The sequence below is a fragment of the Cherax quadricarinatus genome, chromosome 8 (genome assembly GCF_038502225.1).
Source record: "Cherax quadricarinatus isolate ZL_2023a chromosome 8, ASM3850222v1, whole genome shotgun sequence".
In the NCBI taxonomy this organism is placed as follows: domain Eukaryota; kingdom Metazoa; phylum Arthropoda; class Malacostraca; order Decapoda; family Parastacidae; genus Cherax; species Cherax quadricarinatus.
In genome coordinates this window covers 4514697-4542225 of record NC_091299.1, presented here as the reverse complement: position 1 = coordinate 4542225, position 27529 = coordinate 4514697, and the positions used below count along the sequence as shown (strand labels likewise).

The window sequence follows — 27529 nt, the reverse complement described above, 5'->3', positions numbered from 1 at the left end:
GGTGGTGGAAAACGTAAGTGTCCACTAAGTTGTATATTACTAATTACCGCTGTCAGGAGAAATTAGGAGTCCATCCTTTAAACTGGTGTGACAGAACTCCTACATCGACATTACCACTAATACCGTACCGGAGGGGTTCAAGGAAGCCAGAGTTACTCCTCTCTTCAAGAAAAATAGTAGATCTAATGTAAGCAACTATAGGCCTGTTAGTATACTCAGTATAATATCCAAGATTCTAGTTAAGTACCTTAATGACAACAACATTCTCCACAGCTATCAATCAGGCTTTAGAAGATCTTACTCAACTGATACCTCCCTAATTAATCTGATGGATTACGTGAGAACTGAAATGTCAATGGGGAACCTCATAGTACCTTCGGTACTGTCAACCACAATATATTAGGTAAGAAACTTCAAGCTATCGGTATAGGTTCTGTAGACTGATTTTAGTCCTACCTTAGCAACAGAAGACAAATTGTCAAAATCAACAAAACGGAATCAAAACCCCTGCCGACAGCATGTGGAGTTCCTCAAGGTAGTATTCTGGGTCCCTTATTAACATAGCATAGGAATCTGTGCTATGTTAACGACATGCTTATCAGTGTCAAGTGCAAACTCCTACTGTATGCAGATGACAGTGCTCTGTTAGTGTCAGGTAAAGACCCACAAGATATAGCTAATGTATTAACACTAGAACTGGAGTCCTGCAGGAAATGGTTAGTAAACAACAAACTATCGTTACACCTCAGGAAAACTGAAGCCATTCTCTTTGGCACGAAACAAACTGAGAAGGGTAAATAATTTTAATGTTCAGTGTAATGGGGAGCCCATCACTTCAGTTTACTCAGTAAAATATCTGGGAATCTCCTCTGACACATACATGTCAGGACAATTAATAGGGAACAGTGTGGTAAAGAAAGCGAATGCCAGACTGAAATTCCTCTACAGACAAGCACAGTGTCTACCTACTGAGGCTCGCAGGACCCTATGTCTAGCCCTTATACAGTGTCATATGGATTACGCTTGCTCTTCATGGTACTCTGCCTTGACAAAATAAATGAAAGATAGACTGCAAATCACCCAGAACAAAATAGTAAGATTCATCTTGGACCTGGGACCAAGAGAGCATGTAGGCCAGGATGAATTACAGCAGTTGGATATGCTGAATGTTGAAGACAGTAAAATAACTGAAGCTAAATCATGTTTATAAAATTGCTCACAAACAGTGTCCAGAATATCTTGCTGCCAATTTTGTCAAGGTTGGGAACCGGAACAATCATAGTACTAGGGGGAGAGAACACAACTTTGTAGTAGCCACAGTCAGTGGCCAGGCTTCAAACACCTTTTATTGTACAACAATAAAGGAATGGAACAGACTGCCTGCACATGTCAAAGCCAGTCATAGCATGAACCAGTTCAAGAAGAGTGCCAAAAGGTGTCTGATGAATGTAGCTACAGAAAGGGAGGGGAATGATTTTTTATTTTTTTAGCTAACACACGTGTAATTTTACCTTATTCCTAGTAATGACCCTCGTATTGTAGATAGTATTAATGACCCTCCTGTAGTCGTGTTTTTAGTATGATAATAAGATATTATCTCAATTATAGAATAAGATATTATAACCTTTATACATATTATAATAATATGGTAACAGGACCCCAATGGAAATAAGTCACTCTGCCTGATTTCTTTGTGTTATCCCAGGTTCTCTACACACATGCTGCTATGTATGATACTCTACTTAACTGTATTTGTGTATACCTGAATAAACTAATTTATAAGAGGAGACATTTGCAACATGCAAGATACTCGGCGACGTATATATAAAGTTGAAAGCAGGATAAGGTCCAGTTCATACTGGAATAAAGTTTAAAAGAAAGCTATTCCTAGCATTGAGCAAGTGCAATGCGTGTAAGCTAATTCCATAAATGGACCATTCAAAAGTAAATACGACAGTCCAACAGATCCGGGAGTAGTAACAGGCGTAGTCAGCAGGCGTCAGCTAAGGGGGATGACAAGACCAGGAGCTCAAACCTCAGACACAACTTATATGTACGTATGTCAAGGAGCCCAGACTCGCCTAGTGCTAACACAACAGATGAAAGCAAGACGTATAATATACCGTACTCGTACTGTACGTGGATAAGTACTGTTACAATGTAACAGTACTTATCCAGTTACATGAAGAATAAGTCTTTATTTTAAGTTTCGGTCTAAGCGGACCTTTTTCAAGACGATAAAGTTCTGCTAAAGTATATCCAAATAAGGGTTTGTTCACGATATTGTGTATTTTCCCCATACACTTGTGGGCGTTACCCCCCCCCCTCCCCCAGACAGCAAGAGGTGAAGCATCTCTCAGACGGATCCCAGAGGCTGATCGGGCGAACCTCAGGATGAAACAGCCGATGCTGCGGTAAGAACAAGCTTAATTCAGTCATGTGCTCCGCCTGGTAACTAAAGCGACATCCTGGACACCTCCCACCCACCCGTTGCACACCCCAATCTCGCCCACCAACCAGGAGTCCCCCCCCCCCCCCCCCACCTTCTCGTCCTCACCAGCCATCACAAAGATTCAGCTGAAGAGGCATCATTCAATCTGGACTCCTGATAAGGACAGTCTCGAGACGATAGTGGCGGACTCCTAAAACACACACTCCCCTCCCTCCACACAGTTGGGTAAGTGGTGAAGGCCTTCTCGATACACAACTTCAACAACTGATATGACAATGTCCAAGAGATCAGAAATCAATAATGCTGGTCAAAGTAACCAAGAAAGCAAGCTTACAAGCGGAGCCTCGACTCCGCAAACTCAACTCGATTTACAGTAACAGACAAGCTATTAGCAACAATATATTAAATTTGATCGAAGGAAAAGGACGGTAACTTCAATTACCTAGAAAGAATTATTCACTAGCACAAAAACACCGTCCCCCCCCCCCTTGAAGGGAGCGCTAACAGCACCTGCCTGGCGTTCTGCCTCACACCAGCCTTCTCATCCCTCCCCACACACTAAAAAATAAAGTAACAAAAAAAAGGATTCAGAAATAAGCGGTAAAATTATGATTTCGCGAGTAATTAAATATGTATAATCGAAGTAAATATATATATATATATATATATATATATATATATATATATATATATATATATATATATATATATATATATATATTTCGCCCCGATTTGGTACAGGAGATAGAGCGATGCCAATGAAATAACAATATACAGCGAAGTGCTTAACAATTGGCAAACGGGCGTAGAGACAATGTTTATAAAATAAAGTATGAATCCATGTTTAGGAGGAAAATCATTTTGTCTTTCAGTAAGTTTGGTCAGGAGAGTTCTGCGACGAGTTTCCATCTATCTTAGAGTTGTAAATAAATGGTATAAAATACTGACACAGTGGAAATATAAACACATAAGCAGTATAATGTGACCCTTTATTGACAACATTTCGCCCACACAGTGGGATTTATCAAGTCACCAACAGATCTATCTGGGTGAAAGGTACGTGAGTATTTATAGGATGAAGTCAGGTGGAGAATGTTGGGTCAGGTGGAGAATGTTGGGTCAGGTGGAGAATGTTGGGTCAGGTGGAGAATGTTGGGTCAGGTGGAGAATGTTGGGTCAGGTGGAGAATGTTGGGTCAGGTGGAGAATGCTGGGTCAGGTGGAGAATGCTGGGTCAGGTGGAGAATGCTGGGTCAGGTGGAGAATGCTGGGTCAGGTGGAGAATGTTGGGTCAGGTGGAGAATGTTGGGTCAGGTGGAGAATGCTGGGTCAGGTGGAGAATGTTGGGTCAGGTGGAGAATGTTGGGTCAGGTGGAGAATGTTGGGTCAGGTGGAGAATGTTGGGTCAGGTGGAGAATGTTGGGTCAGGTGGAGAATGCTGGGTCAGGTGGAGAATGGTGGGTCAGGTGGAGAATGTTGGGTCAGGTGGAGAATGTTGGGTCAGGTGGAGAATGTTGGGTCAGGTGGAGAATGTTGGATCAGGTGGAGAATGATGGGTCAGGTGGAGAATGTTGGGTCAGGTGGAGAATGTTGGGTCAGGTGGAGAATGTTGGGTCAGGTGGAGAATGTTGGGTCAAGTGGAGAATGTTGGGTCAGGTGGAGAATGTTGGGTCAGGTGGAGAATGCTGGGTCAGGTGGAGAATGTTGGGTCAGGTGGAGAATGTTGGGTCAAGTGGAGAATGTTGGGTCAGGTGGAGAATGTTGGGTCAAGTGGAGAATGTTGGGTCAGGTGGAGAATGTTGGGTCAGGTGGAGAATGTTGGGTCAAGTGGAGAATGTTGGGTCAGGTGGAGAATGTTGGGTCAAGTGGAGAATGTTGGGTCAGGTGGAGAATGTTGGGTCAAGTGGAGAATGTTGGGTCAGGTGGAGAATGTTGGGTCAGGTGGAGAATGTTGGGTCAAGTGGAGAATGTTGGGTCAAGTGGAGAATGTTGGGTCAGGTGGAGAATGTTGGGTCAGGTGGAGAATGTTGGGTCAGGTGGAGAATGTTGGGTCAGGTGGAGAATGTTGGGTCAAGTGGAGAATGTTGGGTCAGGTGGAGAATGTTGGGTCAGGTGGAGAATGTTGGGTCAGGTGGAGAATGTTGGGTCAGGTGGAGAATGTTGAGTCAGGTGGAGAATGTTGAGTCAGGTGGAGAATGTTGGGTCAGGTGGAGAATGTTGGGTCAGGTGGAGAATGTTGGGTCAAGTGGAGAATGTTGGGTCAGGTGGAGAATGTTGGGTCAGGTGGAGAATGTTGGGTCAGGTGGAGAATGTTGAGTCAGGTGGAGAATGTTGCATGTGACAATCTGTATACATGTTGGTAGAATTACCGACAATATGTCAAGTAAAAGAACACATGTGCAACTAATGTGACATTTTATTGTGACAACGTTTCGCTCTCCAAGAGCTTTGTCAAGCTTGACAAAGCTCTCTGTGTCCTTTTAAAAACTTTACACGTGACAATCTTCCGAGAAGGGTGGTGACCTGTACTTAACTCTGTGAAGAAGTGTCTTGTGTGCTATCCGTGGACTGAACCAAGATGCCCTCCGTCGAGCAACTTTACCAGCAGCTTAATGAAGAATTGAGAGTAGCGAAGATGGAAATACGGCGATTGACTGAGGAAAACAAGAGGATTCGTAGTAGTCCTCCTGTTTTGAGTCCTCAGGTCAAGAAGGGAACGTGGTCAGTGGCTGGACAGCATGGAACGAAGTTGACGATCAAGAAGAATGGAAAGACAGAAACGATGAAGAAGAAAGAGACTACTGTGGAAACATCTAATGCATTTTCCGTGCTACCCGACGAGTGAGAGTCGACTACTGGGAACGTCACGACGAACGACGCCATTGAAGGTAAGAATATTGTTGTTGTTGGGGATAGCCAGGTTAGATATATGGATAGGGCGTTCTGAAACTACCCAATGTCCTAGCCTCAATAACCCAACTAGGTAGACTGTTCCACTCATCAACTACCCTATTTCCAAACCAATACTTTCCTATGTCCTTTCTAAATCTAAACTTATCTAATTTAAATCCATTACTGCGTGTTCTCTCTTGGAGAGATATCCTCAAGACCTTATTTATATCCCCTTTATTTATACCCATCTTCCACTTATACACTTCGATCATGTCTCCCCTCATTCTTCGTCTAACAAGTGAATGTAATTTAAGGGTCTTCAATCTCTTCATAAGGAAGATTTCTAATGCTATGTATTAATTTAGTCATTCTATGCTGAATGTTTTCTAACGAATTTATGTCCATTCTGTAATATGGAGACCAGAACTGAGCTGCATAATCTAGGTGAGGCCTTACTAATGATGTATAAAGCTGCAGTATGACCTCTGGACTTCTGTTGCTTACACTTCTTGAAATAAATCCCAATAATCAATTTGCCTTATTACGTACGCTTAGGCATTGCTGTCTCGGTTTAAGGTTGCTGCTCACCATAACCCCCAAATCCTTTTCGCATTCTATACGGCTAAGTTCAACATTATTAAGCTGGTAGGTGATAGGGTTTGAACATTTCCGAGCTTTAGAACTTTACATTTATCTACATTGAACTGCATCTGCCACTTTTCTGACCACGAACTGGGTTTGTCTAAATCCTCCTGAAGTTGTGAGACATCAACGTCTGAATCTATTATCCTACCTATCTTCGTGTCATCAGCAAATTTGCTTATATCACTAGTAATTCCCTCGTCAAGGTCGTTTATGTATATTATAAACAACAATGGGCCTAAAACTGATCCCTGCGGAACGCCACTTGTTATAGATCCCCATTCAGATTTAACCCCATTTATGCACACACTCTGCTTCCTATTAGTGAGCCATGACTCGATCCATGACAGCATTTTTACCCCAATGCCATGAGCAGCCACTTTCTTCAACAGTCTCTGATGTAGTACTCTATCAAAAGCCTTACTAAAATCTAAATAAACGATATCGAATTCTTTATCCTGATCAACGGCCTCAAAAGCTTTGCTGAAGAGGGCTAATAAATTAGTTAGGCAGGAACGGCCCCTGGTGAAACCATGTTGAGTATCATTCACCAAATTATGCCTATCGAGATGACTTCTTATATTATCAGCTATAATTGACTCTAGTAATTTACCTACAATTGAGGTTAGGCTTATTGGGCCTAACCTCAAAACTCCATCCCCTGGAGTCTTGATTATTAATTTGAGATTTCTTGTAATTTGTTGCAATACTTCTCCAAATGCATCAGCTCCCTCATTACTTGAATTTGTATCCACATTTGTTTCTACCATTTTTATATTTCGTATTTCCCTCCAACAAGATATTTCTGGAGTTTAAAATGATGAACAAAGCTGAATCCGAAGATACAGTTGAGCTAATTCTTATTTTTTTTTTAAATTTCAGTAGGTAAGTCAAGGTCAACTAATTCAGCCTGGGTTGATGATGCAAGTTCTGGACTCTTACAACCGTTTCAAGATTAATGACAAAGTTTTGGTTTCTAGCTACAGTAATGGCTGATACAGCAACAATACTAAGTATATACTGCTCCATCGGTGAATATCTGGTGCAAATCTCTATCACATTCAGTGTTGATAATAATAAGTATTCATTCATTCACTATCATTAGCAAGGTATCCGAGTTTCTCAAGTTGGGTTTAGTTAATTTACTCTCTTTCCTCACACGACGGATCCATTTTCCTGTCGTTCCTACTACGCCAGAGTTACTTATGCAGTTTATAATAATTTAAGGCCTTAGCAGTTACCTTTAACAACTACTTCCCCAATCCTGCCTTTAAGTCCAATTTTCATGTCTGTATTAGATTTTTTTATGCTTCTTAATAATTTAATGAAAAAAATCGTTACCGTCTTTAGAAACTAGTTTCATTGGTAGGGCTCAGTCTCCAAAATGCACTTGTTTAAATAAAGCATTATAAATTATCATAGAATATTAGAGTATTTCACATTTTTATTACAGTTCCATCTATCATTTTTCTAATTGTTTTTCACTATCATTTTTCTAATTGCTTTTCACTAATTGCTTTTTCACTGCCGCTCAAACAATGGGTATTGAGTGCACAATATACTATGAAGCTAACAGAGTCAACGTGGTTTTAGAACAGAACGATCCTTTAACACAACTATTAGAAACCTACGGCATAACCAGAGGCACTGAAGGATAACCAAATACCAATGTGATTTGCAATCCGAATAAGCATTTGATGAATTGTACCGTCGAGTAATTGCTTACAAAATGAGGTCAAAAGGCAGTCACAGAATGAGGCAGGCAGGCAGCAACCGAGGTGGCGGGACCTTGCGGCGCCTACCCTGCTATGCAACAAGCTGTACACAAATGAACCAGAACACACACCTCCCGTTTTTGTATGCCCTGCCTGCAACGCGAGGGGGGAGGGCACTAAGGAAATTAGCTTTTTGCTCCCCACATGAGAAAAAAATGTATTAAGATCAGCAGGATGGCGATTATGATGATAGGTGAGTGGTAGAGGAGGAAAAGGAGGCAGCAGGACGAAAAAGAAGTAGGGAATAAATGAAGGCGGAAGATGAAAAGGAGGTAAGAGGAAGGGAAAAAGGGCAAAGGAATCGGGAAAGACAGGACGAGAATGAAGTGGAAAAGGAAGGAGGAAAAGAGAAGTCATAAGGAGAAGGTGACTGAAGGAGGCAGTGGCAGAAGACGGCCAGAGGAAGAGGAGGCAGAAGGAGAAGGCTTAAGGAAGAGAAGGCAGAAGAGAAGGTAGTGGAAGGAAGAAAAGAAGGCAGAAATAGGAGGCGGAGACGGTGGCAAGAGGATGGTGGTGGTATATTCGTCAGGAAAAGGCAGTGTCAAAGACAGTGGCGCGGATCTGACCCATCCCAACTAGGTCTCTACACCTTATACAAGAAAACTAAGGACTTTTACATAGTGGTGTATCCTAAGATGTAGATCCTCTCATGGTATCCTTGGATCAGTCAGGAGAAGGAATTATGAGAGTGGCCTACGTGAATAAAGAACATTAGCTATGTAATAAATTCAACGTGTCGTAATATAAAAACGTCTCTCCAACTTCCTAAACAGAAAAACGTTAATCAAATTACAAAACAAATCAGATAACCTCTACCTTAAACGTCGCTAGCGTACCACTTCCCCCCCCCCCACCTCCCATTCCCCCTAAACTCAATGTTGCCCTTGTCCCCACACTATTTACTGTAGTCTACACCAAGGATGGCTAAAACGTCGATAACAATCCACCAGGAGAGTGCAGAGTAATTTCTAATAGATCGCAGGATGACTAGTATTGCCAAGCAACAGCGACTTCTCATTACAGCACAAAAAAGCACAAGACCCGACCCTTATTAAAAACCATAAATTACAGTTATGTTATCACCTCTGTCAAAAAAAAATTGTATATTATCTTTGTATTTACCTGTCATTTAACAAGAAATAAGACGCCTGTCTTATTTGCGAATGGAGGATGACAGATGAGAAAAACTGGACTGAGGTAGATCATATACCGAGAACTTTAAAAAAAAAATCATTCTCGTCTCACTAAAGCCCAGCCACCCCTGTTCTACACAAACCCAGGCATCCCCCAGGGCCCCTGGGGTCAGGGTCCCCCCCCTCAATATTCACCCTGTACACAAACCCATTATTATTAATAATATAATAAAATTAAACGCTAACCTCACAAGGGTCACAGCTCTGCTTTACACAAACCCAAGTTATTACCTCAGCTTTTCAGAAGTCCTCCCCCAGCTCTCCAGAAACCCTCCGTAAAGTCTGCAGGAAGTATGCTTCAGGGCTCAGTACTGCTCCCGCATATTACTCACCCATTTAACCGGTGGTTCTTAACCTTTTTGGAGGCCGCACCCCTTTAAATCTCGATTATCTTGTACCGTTTATCAAAAATCAGTGACTTAGGATGGATAGATAATTTATAATTACCTGGGGTACCTACAGGCACCCAGGTAGTTATGAAAACCACGACTTATACGAAAAGGCCGAAGCTGTGACTGAACAGTAAATATCCTCCACAGTCGACTGTAAGTGGCGCCACCAATAGGAGGTGGTGGGGCGAATGCATCTGATCCTCGCTCACTTTACAGCCACGTCTCTCTGGCAGCCCCCTAGTGTCACCTGCACTCGATGTTTAAGACCCTAAGGGAGTTGCTCTCAGCAGGGGAAACTCTCACCCCCCACCTCCACACCTGCATCATAAATGAGGGTCTCCGGGTGTACACGTCAAGTGTTCTCTTTCCCCTCACGTTCTCCCCTCGCCATAAACTACGATGATTAATACACAAGCCAGATAAAGTGTTTTAAACTGACAAAAAAAAAATGCAAGTTAAAGCAAATCATGCATTAATGTAACCTATTACGAGGACAAAAATTCCTACCCTTGGTCTACATAACCTGGTTCACCAAGCATCTTCTGAAGCAACTTGTCGAGTCTCCTGTAGTACACTTCTCCCTTTATACATGACTTCTTTTGCTTGCTAGATAAGGGGTTGAAGTGCCAAGGACCTCAGATGTTGATACAATGATCTTAACTGCTATGTATATATACAAGATTGAAATTTGTTGATCATTTAGTTTAAATGATTTGAAAGATGAGAGGAAGAGCCCACCACTTAACGCAAGTTACTGATCATGGACATCAAAAAATATGGAAACAGACTGGAGGTGCAAGTGGTGACGGAAAGCTTCATGTATCAACATGTCTGGTGCACAACTTATCTAAATGAGAGAGAACAACTGTGTTTGATGATTAAGACACATATGCAACACTTGGATATCTTTATTGCCCAAATGTGTCGCCTGCACAACAGGTTCCTTCAGTCGAATACAGGAAACATGACTGCTGTAGGTTAGAGGGACTGACCATCTCCCACCGAGGGTGACTGACGGACTGATCATGTCAAAACTACTAATACTACTACCAAAATTCTACTGAAGAAACATATGCACCAGTTAGGTATCTTTATTTCGAAACGTTTCGCCTACACAGTAGGCTTCTTCAGTCGAGTACAGAAAAGTTGATAGAAGCAGAAGAGACTTGAAGACGATGTAATCAGTCCATCACCCTTAAAGTTTTGAGGTGGTCTGATGGACTGATTACATCGTCTTCAAGTCTCTTCTGCTTCTATCAACTTTTCTGTACTCGACTGAAGAAGCCTACTGTGTAGGCGAAACGTTTCGAAATAAAGATACCTAACTGGTGCATGTGTGTCTTACCTAACAATCTGTCGGTATTTTATACCATTTTAATGTTCAATCTACTGAAGAAACCTGTTGTGTAGGCGAAACGTTTCGGCAATAAAGATATGTAAGTGATGAATATATGTTTTATTCATCAATTTGTCAGTATTGTATTCAATACGAAACAAATACTTTTATAAATACAGTACCATCAGTAACGTGGCATCTCTTGACTGAAATGTTCACAGTCAAGGTTTTTATTCTCAATGTTTTGTGACCGGTTTAAAAGGTTCATCTACCCTCGCAGCCCGACCTCGGCGTCCTTGATAACTCACAAATACCACACACTTTGTAGACGACAATATTAGTCACTAATAAGTCAATAATGGTCGAGGAAAGACAAACAATGTCTGAAGTTTCCTCTCCACAGTGTGGGTTACCTACGAGTTGTTCCAGCCAGGTTTTTTTTCCTTCATAACTGCCTGTTTAACCAGGTTGTTGCTGTTAACAATAGGATAGGTGGAACAATAGCCCTTAACTTATAAAAGGAGCTAAGTACTTAGCTTGTAAAATAGCTCAGAATGAGCTAATGTATCATAACATCACTTGTAAAATGAGCTAATGTAACAATTGCACGTAGCTTGTAAGCAGCCTGAGGTAAGATAACATCACTTGTAAATTAAAGACGAGTTGTTTTACCTGGAGAGAGTTTCGGGGGTCAACGCCCCCGCGGCCCGGTCTGTGACCAGTCCTCCTGGTGGATCAGCGCCTGATCAACCAGGCTGTTGCTGCTGGCTGCACGCAAACCAACGTACGAGCCACAGCCCGGCTGATCAGGAACTGACTTTAGGTGCTTGTCCAGTGCCAGCTTGAAGACTGCCAGGGGTCTGTTGGTAATCCCCCTTATGTGTGCTGGGAGGCAGTTGAACAGTCTCGGGCCCCTGACACTTATTGTATGGTCTCTTAACGTGCTAGTGACACCCCTGCTTTTCATTGGGGGGATGGTGCATCGTCTGCCAAGTCTTTTGCTTTCGTAGTGAGTGATTTTCGTGTGCAAGTTTGGTACTAGTCCCTCTAGGATTTTCCAGGTGTATATAATCATGTATCTCTCCCTCCTGCGTTCCAGGGAATACAGGTTTAGAAACCTCAAGCGCTCCCAGTAATTGAGGTGTTTTATCTCCGTTATGCGCGCCGTGAAAGTTCTCTGTACATTTTCTAGGTCGGCAATTTCACCTGCCTTGAAAGGTGCTGTTAGAGTGCAGCAATATTCCAGCCTAGATAGAACAAGTGACCTGAAGAGTGTCATCATGGGCTTGGCCTCCCTAGTTTTGAAGGTTCTCATTATCCATCCTGTCATTTTTCTAGCAGATGCGATTGATACAATGTTATGGTCCTTGAAGGTGAGATCCTCCGACATAATCACTCCTAGGTCTTTGACGTTGGTGTTTCGCTCTATTTTGTGGCCAGAATTTGTTTTGTACTCTGATGAAGATTTAATTTCCTCATGTTTACCATATCTGAGTAATTGAAATTTCTCATCGTTGAACTTCATATTGTTTTCTGCAGCCTACATCCTGTAACAGGATCTGGGAGGTGTAAGGAAAGAGGGAGTTATTCACTGCCCTAACAGAATAACGTCAGAACCTGCATAAATCCTCTCGCAGGTTAAGAAACTATTGCACAAAATATTAGTGGAAGACTACCCCGCCAGTGCCGCCGCCGCCGCCGCCACAACTACACCACTACCCCTTATAATAACAACCACCATCATACAACCAACAATATTGTCACCACCACCGTTACAAGACCACGTCTGATCTACTCCACGAGGGAATGACCCAAGCTAGTAGCGAGTCTTACAAGACACTAAAGAATGACTTGGCAACTAAACCAAAGACCACGTATATGGTGCCACAGATGACCACCACTATGCACCACACGTACCTCGCCTCTAACACCACCTGCAAGTCCCCTCTACCCTCCCACACCACCTGCATGCTTCACTCCCACTACATACCACATGCAAACATCCATACCCCTCCCCCTAAAACATGAGAACACACAACATACCCTCTTTCTCCATCACTTACGGGAAGACACCTTTCCCTCTCTTTCACCTTCAGGCAAGCATCCCCTCTCCACCACCTACAGGCAAGCATCCCCTCTCCACCACCACCTTCAGGCAAGCATCCCCTCTCCTCCACCACCTTCAGACAAGCATCCCCTCTCCTCCACCACCTTCAGGCAAGCATCCCCTCTCCTCCACCACCTTCAGACAAGCATCCCCTCTCCTCCACCACCTTCAGGCAAGCATCCCCTCTCCTCCACCACCTTCAGGCAAGCATCCCCTCTCCTCCACCACCTTCAGACAAGCATCCCCTCTTCTCCACCACCTTCAGCCAAGCATCCCCTCTCCTCCACCACCTTCAGGCAAGCATCCCCTCTCCTCCACCTTCAGACAAGCATCCCCTCTCCTCCACCACCTTCAGACAAGCATCCCCTCTCCTCCACCTTCAGACAAGCATCCTCACCTCTCCATCATCTTCAGGCAAGCATTCCCTCTCCTCCACCTTCAGACAAGCATCCTCACCTCTCCATCATCTTCAGGCAAGCATTCCCTCTCCTCCACCTTCAGACAAGCATCCTCACCTCTCCATCATCTTCAGACAAGCATCCCCTCTCCTCCACCTTCAGACAAGCATCCTCACCTCTCCATCATCTTCAGGCAAGCATTCCCTCTCCTCCACCTTCAGACAAGCATCCTCACCTCTCCATCATCTTCAGGCAAGCATCCCCTCTCCTCCACCTTCAGACAAGCATCCTCACCTCTCCATCATCTTCAGGCAAGCATTCCCTCTCCTCCACCTTCAGACAAGCATCCTCACCTCTCCATCATCTTCAGGCAAGCATTCCCTCTCCTCCACCTTCAGACAAGCATCCTCACCTCTCCATCATCTTCAGGCAAGCATCCCCTCTCCTCCACCTTCAGACAAGCATCCTCACCTCTCCACCACCTTCAGGCAAGCATCCCCTCTCCTCCACCACCTTCAGACAAGCATCCCCTCTCCTCCACCACCTTCAGGCAAGCATCCCCTCTCCTCCACCTTCAGACAAGCATCCCCTCTCCTCCACCACCTTCAGACAAGCATCCCCTCTCCTCCACCACCTTCAGACAAGCATCCCCTCTCCTCCACCTTCAGACAAGCATCCTCACCTCTCCATCATCTTCAGACAAGCATCCCCTCTCCTCCACCTTCAGACAAGCATCCTCACCTCTCCATCATCTTCAGACAAGCATCCCCTCTCCTCCACCTTCAGACAAGCATCCTCACCTCTCCATCATCTTCAGACAAGCATTCCCTCTCCTCCACCACCTTCAGACAAGCATCCCCTCTCCTCCACCTTCAGACAAGCATCCTCACCTCTCCATCATCTTCAGACAAGCATCCCCTCTCCTCCACCTTCAGACAAGCATCCTCACCTCTCCATCATCTTCAGACAAGCATCCCCTCTCCTCCACCTTCAGACAAGCATCCTCACCTCTCCATCTTCAGACAAGCATCCCCTCTCCTCCACCTTCAGACAAGCATCCTCACCTCTCCATCATCTTCAGACAAGCATTCCCTCTCCTTCTCCACCTTCAGGCAAGCTCCTCCCATGCTGATATCTTCATAAATTCCATTTCCCCTGTGAGGAAGAGGCCGTGTTGAGAGAGGCTAATTCCCGAAAAATAAAACTCCAGCTCTTCGAAATGAAACCCGACTATTCAACAGTCTCCCATCAGCGGGCTGATGTTCGTCCGTAGGACCACACGGGGCCTGCAGTTAACAGCCTGTCTAATTGGTTATTGATCCACCAGGCCTGGTCTGTGACCCGGCAGCGGGGGCGCTGATTCTCGGTCTCAGTAGTACCAGTTACCAGTAACCATTTACCAGTAGTATGACTCACTACCAACCGTCTGTGTGAATCAGACTGTTATTCACGTTGCTGCTGACCATAGCATGTTTTTGAACGCCGCTCACCCCCTAGGCTTCACTGGTGGGTCAGTCTTAAGATAGAGAGGCAGGGCGGCTGATGGTTCTTCCCATACTTTCCGTTATAATTATACGTAAAAAACCTACAGTAGAATTCTTGGCGACATCCTCATCCCTCTACTCAAGTTGACAGACTTCATTATCTGATGACAGAAACCCATCCTGTATAATGAAATTTAAGGAAACACAGCTAATTTTATTACCACTATGTATCTATAACTATTATATAACTATTATACGGTAGCAGGGTGTTCCATAGGTCTGGAACTATTTACAAGCGCTCATCATCGACGCATGTAACACCATCACTCCTAACACCATTTGTCATTTACTTACTGACTGGACATCTAGTATGCATTCGAGTCGAGTTGGGTAGTAACATAATGCTGTACTCAATTCTGTTTAATTAAAGGACCTGCCTAGTATGGGCCAACAGGCCTCCTGCAGTGTTCCTCCTTTCTTATGTTCTTATGTTCTTAAAAAAAAAAAGGCATCCCTCCTCGAGTCATCCTCACTAACAGGATTTGTACAGCTAGACTTGTCAGGTGTCATCTCCCACACTTCCAGGATCTGATCTCACCCACCTCCCTAATTAAGGGAGAGAATATATGAGGCAAGACAGGAGGGAGAGGGGGTAAGGGAATGCAAGATAGACGGGAGGGGAAGGTGGGAGGAAAGAGAGTAGGAAAGGGGGATCCAGTACGTATCACAGCGGAAGTTATTACGGACCAGTTATCCTGATACATCCCCAGACCGCCGCCGCCGCCTTATCTCCGCCCACTGTAGTCTACCTCAACACCCCCTTACCCCAACACTTCTACTCAACACCCTCATACCAATGAAATCGCCTCCCTTCACTTTCATCACCATTAATCACCTTCCTTCACTTTCATCACCATTAATCACCTTCCTTCACTTTCATCACCATTAATCACCTTCCTTCACTTTCATCACCATTAATCACCTTCCTTCACTTTCACCATTAACCACCTTCCTTCACTTTCATCACCATCACCTTCCTTCACTTTCATCACCATTAATCACCTTCCTTCACTTTCATCACCATTAATCACCTTCCTTCACTTTCATCACCATTAACCACCTTCCTTCACTTTCATCACCATCACCTTCCATCACCATTAATCACCTTCCTTCACTTTCGTCACCATTAATCACCTTCCTTCACTTTCGTCACCATTAATCACCTTCCTTCACTTTCGTCACCATTAATCACCTTCCTTCACTTTCATCACCATTAATCACCTTCCTTCACTTTCATCACCATTAACCACCTTCCTTCACTTTCATCACCATCACCTTCCTTCACTTTCATCACCATTAATCACCTTCCTTCACTTTCATCACCATTAATCACCTTCCTTCACTTTCATCACCATTAACCACCTTCCTTCACTTTCATCACCATCACCTTCCTTCACTTTCATCACCATTAATCACCTTCCTTCACTTTCACCATTAACCACCTTCCTTCACTTTCATCACCATCACCTTCCTTCACTTTCATCACCATTAATCACCTTCCTTCACTTTCATCACCATTAATCACCTTCCTTCACTTTCATCACCATTAACCACCTTCCTTCACTTTCATCACCATTAATCACCTTCCATCACTTTCATCACCATTAATCACCTTCCTTCACTTTCAATTATATCCACACACCCTGGCCCTTTTACATACCTGAAAAATCTTAGAGGTGCTAGTCCCAAACTTGCACACCCAAATCATTCCGTTTGAAGGTACGAAGGAAACTTGGCCGACGGTGCAAAGTACCTCCAATGAAAAGCATGATCTCGACGAGTGAACCAAGAAAAAACTCGATAAGTGTCAGAGGTCCCTGACTTTTCAACGCCCTCCCTTCGTGCATAAGGGGAATCAACAACAAACCATTGACTGTTTATAAGAGAGAACTTGATAAATTTCTGATATCGGTTCCCAATCACCCGGGCTGTGATTCGTACGTCGGATTGTGTGCGGCTAGCAGCAACAACTTGTCTGATCAGTCCTTGATCCATCAGGAGTGTCATGGATGCACCCTCGGTATGACAGGCCTGGTCAGAGACCGGGCCGCGGGGGCAATGACCCCCGGAAGCATCCTTCAAGTACACGCCCCTCACACTCCTTTTACCCACTAATTATCAATCATCATTCCTCCTAGCACCACCCGTGTGGCTCACTGATGAGAAAATTCGATGCACAATAGCAGGGCCTCGGGTCCGATTCCCTGCCTCTGAGAAAAATACAGGCACGTTTCTTTATACCCCTGCCCACCTAGCAGCAAAAATACGAGAGTGCAAGCTAACAGTTGTGGGCAGTATTCAGGGGAAAAAAAGTGAAAACTCAGTCCTGGGAATGTCTTATCCTTTGTAAGAACACTCCAGTACCGGCCGGAAATATTGAAGTGTCTGACATAAGGCATCGTGTACTTACCCATGTTAATTACAAAAAAAAAAATCGCCCCAGCCATCACACCCTTTGTCCCCACCAGTCAACTCCAATCATAACCCCTCAATGAAGTTACAGTACAACGGGAAAAGACTAGACCTAGATATATATATACTAAGGGCCCAGACATGGTATGTTGAGTATATGAGAGCTGTGGATCAACAGCGATCATTAACATGTAACCTGGAACTTGGCAGCTACCAGATACATGGAACACAGCAAATTATGTACTGCTGCATAAATTTTGACACAAAGGAACCACTACACTTCACCCAAGTAGCACTGACAGCTGTATATCCCAAGTGACGGATATAGCAATAACGAAGAGAGCACAGAGAAATGATATATAATACCGATACCATGAAAAAAAACGACAAATGCAGTATAATGCAGTGTGTTTTATCGAGTTATCAAAATAAAGTCCATTGTGTTGGCGAAACTGTTAATAAAGGATCGCATTATACTCTCTCTCTCTCTCTTTCTAAAGAAGAAAGCAGCTGAGCACCTGGAGAGGAATACATATCTTACCGATAGTAATCTGATTATAATCAACAGATACGTGTTTATCAATGGCAAAATCTGCCTCTCACATCTTGAGTTTCGCTATTATCATCAGTATATATCAGTAAAGTTTACACGTCGCCTGGGATATGAGCGGCAATTAGCATCGAAACAAGGCGAGGGTAACTCCAAATCCTTGATCCGAGAACCCTTCACAAGCATCAATGAAGTTTCACGAAAAAGTCACAGAACATTGAAGAGTGAGTTGAACACAAGAAGGTCTTCGTGCGCCACCAGAGTCTGGTCCACAAACTTAAGAACACACAGGGTTAAATGTGGAAAATAAAAACTAACTCAAGGAATAACTGTAAAACAACAGTGACAGTGAGAAAGTATCAAAATACTCCAGTGTTGAGAGCGGGGTTCACCCGAGGATTAGTATTAGAACCTACACTATATCTAATAAGTGTGTATTTATCAGAGAGGATAATGTGAAACTAATGTTTAAAAGTACAATCGGCACACGACTGAGAGAGTAACGGCAGTGTAAAGTGTGCGGAGAGAATAAAAAAAAAATATGGCACATCACATTTAGACAAGCTGAGTATCTAACAAGTGGTTACTCTCGGTTAACGTTAACCCTCAGCAAATTTAAGGTAATGACAACTAGAGAGGACAAACATAAGACCGGAGACAACTCAGTTTAAGAACCTCTTCACATCGAATAAGGGAAAAGACTGTGTATTAGGACAGACCATCACGCTGGAAGCATCATCATCCTGAAGACATGTAAGGCTAGTGAACCTAATAACTTCCAGGAACTTAAACAATATTTGAGTACACTATACACATCATATGCTGATATTTGAGTATACAGAACCAGCCTGAACTAACACACAATCAAACATGTACAGAACTTCGAGAAAAAAAATATAGATATTCCGCGAGGACGCTGGTTGCAAACGTGAGGGAAGTTTACTATGAGGAGACTTGAGAATTGAGCCTAACATATTTAAAGGATGAAAATGAAAGGGAAACATGATAGATACATACCAGATACCCACAAAGTATTAACGGTACAGATCAGAAATGTCTGATATGAAACCTGAGAGCTGAAAGCTCAGGGATATTAAGAAAAATCACTTCAATCTAAGAGCAGCTGTAAGAGAAAGTGCTAAAACAAACATCATACATAATGGATAACAGAAATACTGCTGAAACAAATGTAGACGTTTTTAAAAAAGAAAATAGACCACTAACTCAGCCAATTAATAGATCATTCAGGCTGTGATGGCGATGCGAGCCCGAGGGCCGCTAACAGTCAACCTCCTTGTTGAACAAAACAATCAACAATGAAGGCTGGCCTTAAGACGGGATGCAAGAGTTGGAAAAAAACCCTCGAAAATGCCACAAGTATGCCACAGATATATCACAGGGTTACGAACCAACGTCAGCCGCTTCCACGTTAACAGGTGGCGCCCCCAACTGATTTCTTTGCAGATGTAACGCTAATATACGCTTGGTTTGCTATTATTATTATTATTAGTAGTAGTAGTAGTTAGTTAATAGTTTTAGGGATTTATCGCCCCCGTGGCTCAGTCTCAGACCACGCCATTAAAAAAAAAAAGGACAGTAAAGATGAGCATATAATCAATGTAAATTTAAGTTGTTAAGATTTACCTGTCATTTTACATGCTTACGAAACAAAGAAAAGTCCAGTAATCCTGTTCAGCGTGCAAAATATTTAACAAGCTTCCTTTTCATAGTCCACTGACAAAACAACGATCCATAACCTCCCTGGATGACTCACGAAATCGTAATGACACAATGGTTAGTCTACCAACATATTACCTGACATAAATAAAATGCAATTCCTGAAGCCCAGCACAGGCAGCCAGAGGAAGCCTTCCTGAAGTCATCTCTAGTTAAGCCCACTATACGACCTCGCCAGTCCTTATCTCTCCCCTCCCTCCTGCATCATCCCTCACCACGCCGCCTGATAACACCCCAGGATAAGCTAAGCTTTTATCACCACTAAAAGTTTCCTCGAGGGGTTTATGCGTGTTATGTGTTCATTTATTCTCTGCTCCCTCTCACTATGACGATTCTTCCACACGAGCTTCCTTTACTGCAGTGTTCGCCTGTTCTTTGCTCCCTCTCACTATGACAAAACCTCTTCCCTCTGTGACATAACCCGCTACCTAACTTTCCTTACTACATACACAAACTGCCTCAATAATTATTGCAGATAAAATAAGATCAACAAAACTAACAAATCAAGTGACCCACTTCAGTATTAGTTGATGTTACTTCTTAACCACTGAGACTAAGTTAGGAGCAAACAAAAGAACAATTGAATTATGTGACTTGATTGTTTCTGCCACACTGCCGTCTTTTTTATTGTCGTTTTCTCACTGCTTGGAAAAATAAATAAATTACCAGCATGTGGTTTCGAAAGCGATTTGTTGACACCAGCTCCAGACTAGCGTAAAACTGGGTCAGACTGAAGTAAACTTAACGAGAAAATCAGCTGAATTCTTCAATTATAAAAGCATCAAAAGGATAAGTGTGGGGGGCAGTGTGAGCGTTTTGATCAAAGTTCAACTTAATAAAGAAATATAATTTTTTAATTAAACATATTCAAAAAAATAATTAAATAGATTCAAAGATGTATATACAAGACAAAAAACAACTCGGACTGAACAAGATCAAAATCCAAGGTGTAAGAAAAAAAAAAAACGGAATTATGTAAGGTTAGGTAAATCTTATTTTCCACAAATTGTACATTACTTTGTAAAGGAATACAATAATAGAGAATATAATCTACAAAGTTATCCATTACCTTATAAAGATAATACTTGTGATCGTTATCGAGGGCTTTTCTACTCGGGTCTTCAATTCCCGTGGTGTCGACTGGATTGCTAGTGATGATTGATACTGTTCTTTCAGGATCGAGTTCATTTCTTTGTCATCATCTGTGACTTAAGAAATCGTAATGACACGATTGCAAATAAACCATACCCCCGGCCGGGATTGAACCCGCGGTCATAGAGTCTCAAAACTCCAGCCCGTCGCGCTAACCACTAGACCAGCTAGCCACAATAAGATTCATCCAACTAGGTATATTTCTACACCATAGGAAGGTTAGCACAGGCACCTCTGTGACCACAAATGCAAGTTTTCACAGACGAATCTCCAGCTAGCGTGGCCGTGACGAACTCTAGCTCAAGTCCCTTCACTGCCGTCAACATGACGGCAGTGAAGGGACTTGAGCTAGAGTTCGTCACGGCCACGCTAGCTGGAGATTCGTCTGTGAAAACTTGCATTTGTGGTCACAGAGGTGCCTGTGCTAACCTTCCTATGGTGTAGAAATATACCTAGTTGGATGAATCTTATTGTGGCTAGCTGGTCTAGTGGTTAGCGCGACGGGCTGGAGTTTTGAGACTCTATGACCGCGGGTTCAATCCCGGCCGGGGGTATGGTTCATCATCTGTGTATGAATTTTTCATTAGATAACCAATACTATAAGAGGTTTCTTACTTGGACTTTGCATTATGTAAAAAGTATTTAGATTTTTCCTCAAGTTCCTCAATATCTTTGTTCTGTCCGGTATGGTGCTTTAGTTTATAAGAACATAAGAAGGAACACTGCAACAGGCCTACTGCCCCATGCCAGGCAGGTCCAATTCTCCCACCAATCCAATTCTACTTGTCTGGTCAGTCACATTCACAAAAGGCATCTGACCTAGCAGCACAAGCTAGTCACATCCAACTCTCACCCACTCATGTATTTATCCAACCTATTTTTAAAACTACTCTATATCTACAATTTTTCGGTCTGTCCAGAATGGTGACAGTTGTAGTTAGTGCTTGTGGACGCTGTTACTGTTTTTCCAGTTTGTGTTCTTTGTCCCACCTGATGTTTTCCCATATTTCTATCTGCAACTGTCGTCTCTCTCTTTGTTTTCGGCTATTTTTACGCTTATAAACGGTGCGTATCTGTACCTTTCAGGGTTGTTAAGTGAAAAAATGGCCAGTCTAGCTCGTAACATTCTTTTCTCACGCGAGTTTTTCATTTCAAGATGGCAAAAACTACATCTTTCTCCAAAGCGACAATTTCTCTTTATTGTTCTTGAAACATCTGTTTGGGCAGTCACTAAAAACGACAGATATAGCCCCACTCCATAAAGGTGGCAGCAAAGCAGTAGCTAAGAACTATAGACCAATAGCTTTAACGTCCCACATAAAAATCTTTGAGAGTTCTAAGAAGCAGGATAGCAAACCACCTGGACTCCCAAAAATTGCACAACCCAGGGCAACATGGTTTCAGAGCAGGTCGCTCCTGCCTTTCACAACTGCTTGACCACTATGATATGGTCCTAGATGCACTGGAAAACAAACAAAATACGGATGTAGTATACACAGACTTTGCAAAAGCCTTTGACAAGTGCGACCATGGTGTAATAGCACACAAAATGCGTGCCAAAGGGATAACCGGCAAAGTAGGCAGATGGATCTTCAACTTTCTAACCAATCGCACACAAAGAGTAGTGGTAAACAGAGTTAAATCAGATGCTGCCATAGTGAAGAGCTCTGTCTCACTAGGCACAATACTTGCACCTATCCTGTTCCTTATTCTCATATCAGACACAGACAGAGATGTAAACCACTGCGCTGTATCATCTTTTGCAGACGATACTAGGATCTGCATGAGAGTGTCATCCACTGAGGACACTGTTAACCTCCAAGAAGATATAAACCAAGTTTTCCAATGGGCAACGGAGAACAATATGATGTTCAATGAAGACAAATTCCAACTACTCCGTTACTGAAAACTGGAGGAAATAATAACTAGAACTGAATATACTACAAACTCCAATCGCATAATAGAGAGGAAAAGTAATGTGAGAGACCTGGGAGTGGTAATGTCAGAGGATTTCACCTTCAAGGATCACAACAATGCCACTATCACATCTGCTAGGAAACTGATAGGATGGATAATGAGAACATTCAAGACAAGAGATGCTAAGCCAATGATGATCCTTTTTAAATCACTTATTCTTTCTAGGCTGGAATACTGCTGTACATTAACATCCCCATTCAAGGCAGGTGAAATTGCAGAGCTAGAGAATGTACAGAGAACCTTTACTGCACGTATAAGTTCCATCAAACACCTTAACTACTGGGAGCGCCTGAAGCACTTGACTTGTACTCACTAGAGCGCAGGCGAGAGAGATATACCATAATCTGCACCTGGAAGATTCTGGAGGGACTGGTCCCTAATATGCACACAGAAATCACTCCATACGAAAGCAAAAGACTTGGCAGGCGATGCAACATACCCCCAGTGAAAAGTAGGGGCGTCACTGGTACACTAAGAGAAAACACAATAAGTGTCCGGGGCCCAAGACTGTTCAACAGCCTCCCACCAGCAATAAGGGACATTACGGGAAGACCCCTGGTTGTCTTCAAGAGGGAGCTGGACAGATACCTAAAGACGGTGCCGGATCAGCCGGGCTGTGGTTCGTACGTTGGATTACGTGCGGCCAGCAGTAACAGCCTCGTTGATCAGGCCCTGATCCACCGGGAGGCCTGGTCGTGGACCGGGCCGCGGGGACGTTGATCCCCGGAATTCCCTCCAGGTAGATACACACTTTTCTTCATATCCGGGTATTTCCCTGGCATAATATTTACAATTTCCTTAATACGTGCTGACGCTATCTGAAGAGTTTGATTTTTTTTTTTTGTAAAAGTTTTGCATTACTTTGCATCCAAGGATCAACAATACTGTTTTCCACAAGTTACGAATTACCCCAAACGCTGTGTATAGCATGGTCTTTCAAATTACTGTGTATGCTTGTACAATAATTTGAAAGTCATTATTATTATTATCAAGGTCGAGGTAATTTTTATTTTCTAGAAGCTGTGCATTAGCCTGAACCCATGGTAGCAGTGACCACCTGAGATGGATGTATATTTGGTGTTGCAGGAGGATCGTGGCTGGTAGCTGCTTGCAACTGGTAAGTAAATCGTCCTTCTCTTTGGTTACCTTCACTCACACAACTACACCCTCACCACCAGCCTTCTATCATCAAATGTAACTTTCACCCACCCCCCTCCTCCCACGACCAGCCCTCACCCCCACCCTAACACACCTACTCGCCTTCATCCAACGCTCACCTCTCCCCCAGATACATTTTCTAACCCCTTCCCCCTCCCATAAGCATCCTTCTTCCTTCAAACCCGCCTTACCAGACTGAAGAACATTAAACTCCCCTATTCTAATAAAGGATCCTCTTTTCCCCCTTCCTATAAATAACCATATTCGCCCCCCTCCCTTAAAAAGTCCTCCTCACCCTCCCCTCACCAGCCCTCTTTCTCCCCCTCCCCTCAACCGCTCTCATCAAACCTCCCTGTCAAGAAACCTCAACCTCCCTCCCCCACCCTCAAGCATCACCACCTGACCTTGCCTCAATCTTCAAACTCCTTCACAACACAGGCTTTCTCAACACTGCCTTTCAAACTTCAGTACACCAACACAAAACAATGAAGCACGAAGCCTTGGTAAGGCTCCGTGTTAGGCTGTGCTACATGTAGGGGACAAGCCACTCTTAACAGATAGGGAATACAACATTTAACAGGTAAGGGAATACACCATTTAACAGGTACAGTGTAAGGGAGAGGAACATTTAACAGGTACAGTATAAAGGAGAGGAAAAATTTAACCTCTGAGTGGGCTATACTATCACGTGACCTCCATGTTTCTCCTCCTGACCTTTAAAACTGACAAGAAAACAGATTTGAAAACTCACAAAAATATATAAATATAACAAATGTATCCGGTATCATAGTAACGCGGCGAACGGAGAACCGAGCCTCTACACAATGAATAAATCACACGGATTCAATGCTACCTGGAGTTTACCTGGGAGGGTATTCCGGAGATCAACGCCCCCGCAGCCCGGTCCACGACCTGGCCTCCCGGTGGATCAGGGCCTGATCAACCAGGGTGTTACTGCTGGCCGCACGTAGTCCAACGTACGAACTACAGCCCGGCTGATCCAGCACCGACTTTCTTGGGCCCCAGACACTTATGGTGTTTACTCTTGGTGTACCAATGGCGCCCCTACTTTTCATTAGGGGTACTTTGCATCGCCTGGCAAGTCTTTTACTTTCGTAGGGAGTGATTCCTGTGTGCAGATTCGGGACCATTCCTTCTAGGATTTTCCAAGTGTAGATTATGATATATCTCTCTCGTCTGCGTTCCAGCGAGTACAACTCAAGTGCTTCCAAGCGTTCCCGGTAGTTCAGGTGCTTGACAGAACTTATACGTGCAGTAAAGGTTCTCTGTACACTCTCTAGATCTGCAATTTCACTTGCTTTGAACGGTGATGCTAATGTACAGCAATATTTCAGCCTAGAGAGAACAAGTGATTTGAAAAAGATCACTGGCTTGGCATCTCTTGTTTTGAACGTTTATCATTATTGTGATCGTGGCACTGTTGTGATCCTTGAAAGTGACATCCTCAGACATTACCACTCCCAGGTTCCTCACATTATTTTTCCGCTTTATTGTATGATCAGTTTGTAGTGTAATCACGGTTCTAGTTATCTCCTCCAGTTCTCCATAACGAAGTAGTTGGAATTTGTTTTCATTCATCGTATTTTTCCCGTTGCCCATTGGAAAACTTGGTTTATATCTTCTTCTTCTTCTTCTTCTTATGACCAGAGCTTTGGTAAGATGGGTAAGGAAGAAGGATGGGTAAGGATGGAAATATTGGAAAAGGGTGGGAGGGGGGAGAGAGGTAGGATATAAAAGGGAAGTGGCCCAACCACTTTGGTGTAATTTAAAAAGTGTATGTGAAATGATAAGATATTCTTTAAGGGGTATAATACTAACCCATCAGTCACATAGATATAACAGATATATAAGTACATGACTCTGAATTGGTAGTAATTATACAGGTTGCAATTGCTTCTTTTTTTTTGCGATTGCACAACGGATATTTATGCGACAATGAAGGCAATAATTTTCTGGCCAGTTTATAGAATTACGTGACAATGGTTTCTTACAGGTGGTGTCCAGCCATGGTAAATAGCATAATTTTTACATTAGATTGTTATATAAGATGTCTCCCTAATTGGGGGCGATGATTTTCTCAGTATACATAGAAGGGTTCTGGTGCTACCCAATCTTCTTCATCAGGGAGGTTGCTCAATATCATGGGTCGATGGTAATCATCTTTATGTATAAAACGACGGACCCTCTGTGGGAGAGTCATTCTTTGAGTCCTGTGAGGAGTATTGATATAATCCGTGGTATTTACCACTTGTATAGGATGTTCTCTATCTGGCATGTATTTATATCTTCTTGGAGGTTAACAGTGTCTTCAATAGATGACAGTCTTATGCAGATCCTAGTATCGTCTGCAAAGGATGACACGGTGCTGTGGATTACATCTCTATGTCTGATATGAGGATGAGGAACAGGATGGGGGAGAGCACTCTGCCTTGAGGAACAGACCTGTTTACTATGGCAGCTTCCGATTTAACTCTGTTGACCACTATTGTGTGTGTTCGATTTGTTAGAAAGTTCAAAATCCATCTCCCCACTTTGCCAAATATTCATTCTGCACGTATTTTGTGCGCTATTACACCATGATCACATTTGTCAAAGGCTTTTGCAAAGTCTGTGTATATTACATCTGCATTCTGTTTTTCTTCCAGTGCATCCAAGACCATATCATAGTGATCCAGTAGTTGCGAGAGGCAGGAACTACCTGCTCTGAACCCATGTTGCTCTGGATTGTGCAGTTTTTGGGAATCCAAGTGGTTTGCAATCGTGCTCCTTAGCACTCTTTCCAAGATTTTTATGAAGTGGGACGTTAGAGCTATTGGTCTGTAGTTCTTAGTTAATGCGTTGCTGCCACCTTTATGGAGTGGGGCTATATCCGTTGTTTTAAGTGACTGTGGAATTTCACCCATGTCTAAGCTCCTTCTCCATAGTGTACTTAGGGCACGTGAAAGGGGTTTCTTGCAGTTCTTAATGAACACAGAGTTCCACGAGTCTGGGCCTGGGGCTGAGTGCACGGACATGTTGTCAATGGCTTTCTCAAAATCTATCGGAGTTAGGGTAATGTCGGAAATCTGGCATACGCTGATGAAGTTTTGAGGATCATTCATGAAAAAAAAAACATCCTTTGGACTGTCGATCTTCAGATGCATTAGTTGTTCGCTAAGCACAGAGTCGTATTGGGATTTCGGTATCTCACTCATTTCTTTGTTGTCATCTGTGTAAGTCCAATCTTGTCTGAGCATGGGCCCGATACTATATGTGGTATTTGCCTTGTTTTAGGAATATGAAAAGAAATATTTCGAATTTCTTTCAATTTCACTAATCGCTTTTAGCTCCTGTCTCTCCTGGGTCCTGTAAGAGTCCTTTAACTTCGATACTTTCCACTTCTCTGGTCAGCGCTTCCTTCCGTGTATCAGATAATCTAGCGTTCTTGCGAAGCTCAGCGATTCTTCGTCGTCTTCTGTAGAGGGAGCGTGTATTGAACCAGCATCGACTCAGAAACAGGTGGTGGTGTTTAATAACCATATAGACCTATACGATAAACGGAGACAAAACAGGAGGAATAAATGCATATTCCTAGACAGGAGAAAATTTTTAGATATAGTTAACACAATAAAATACATTAATTATATGTTACCACCGCCGATGATATAATTTACCGAGTCATACATTCCAGAGGAAAATGTACACGGATGCATACACTTAGGAACAATGAAGATATTTCAATCACGAGACCTTGATTACTTCAAATCCATGCATCTGAAGTGATAAAAGCCAAAACGTTACCAATAAGGTATA

The 27529-nt window shown here is 43.1% G+C and overlaps 1 protein-coding gene across 4 annotated transcripts in view; it reads right to left on the bottom strand.

Moving 5' to 3' along the window:
* Window positions 1-27529, bottom strand: part of trc (Serine/threonine-protein kinase tricornered) — a 316149-nt gene that overhangs the window by 234747 nt on the left and 53873 nt on the right. The window lies entirely within an intron of this gene.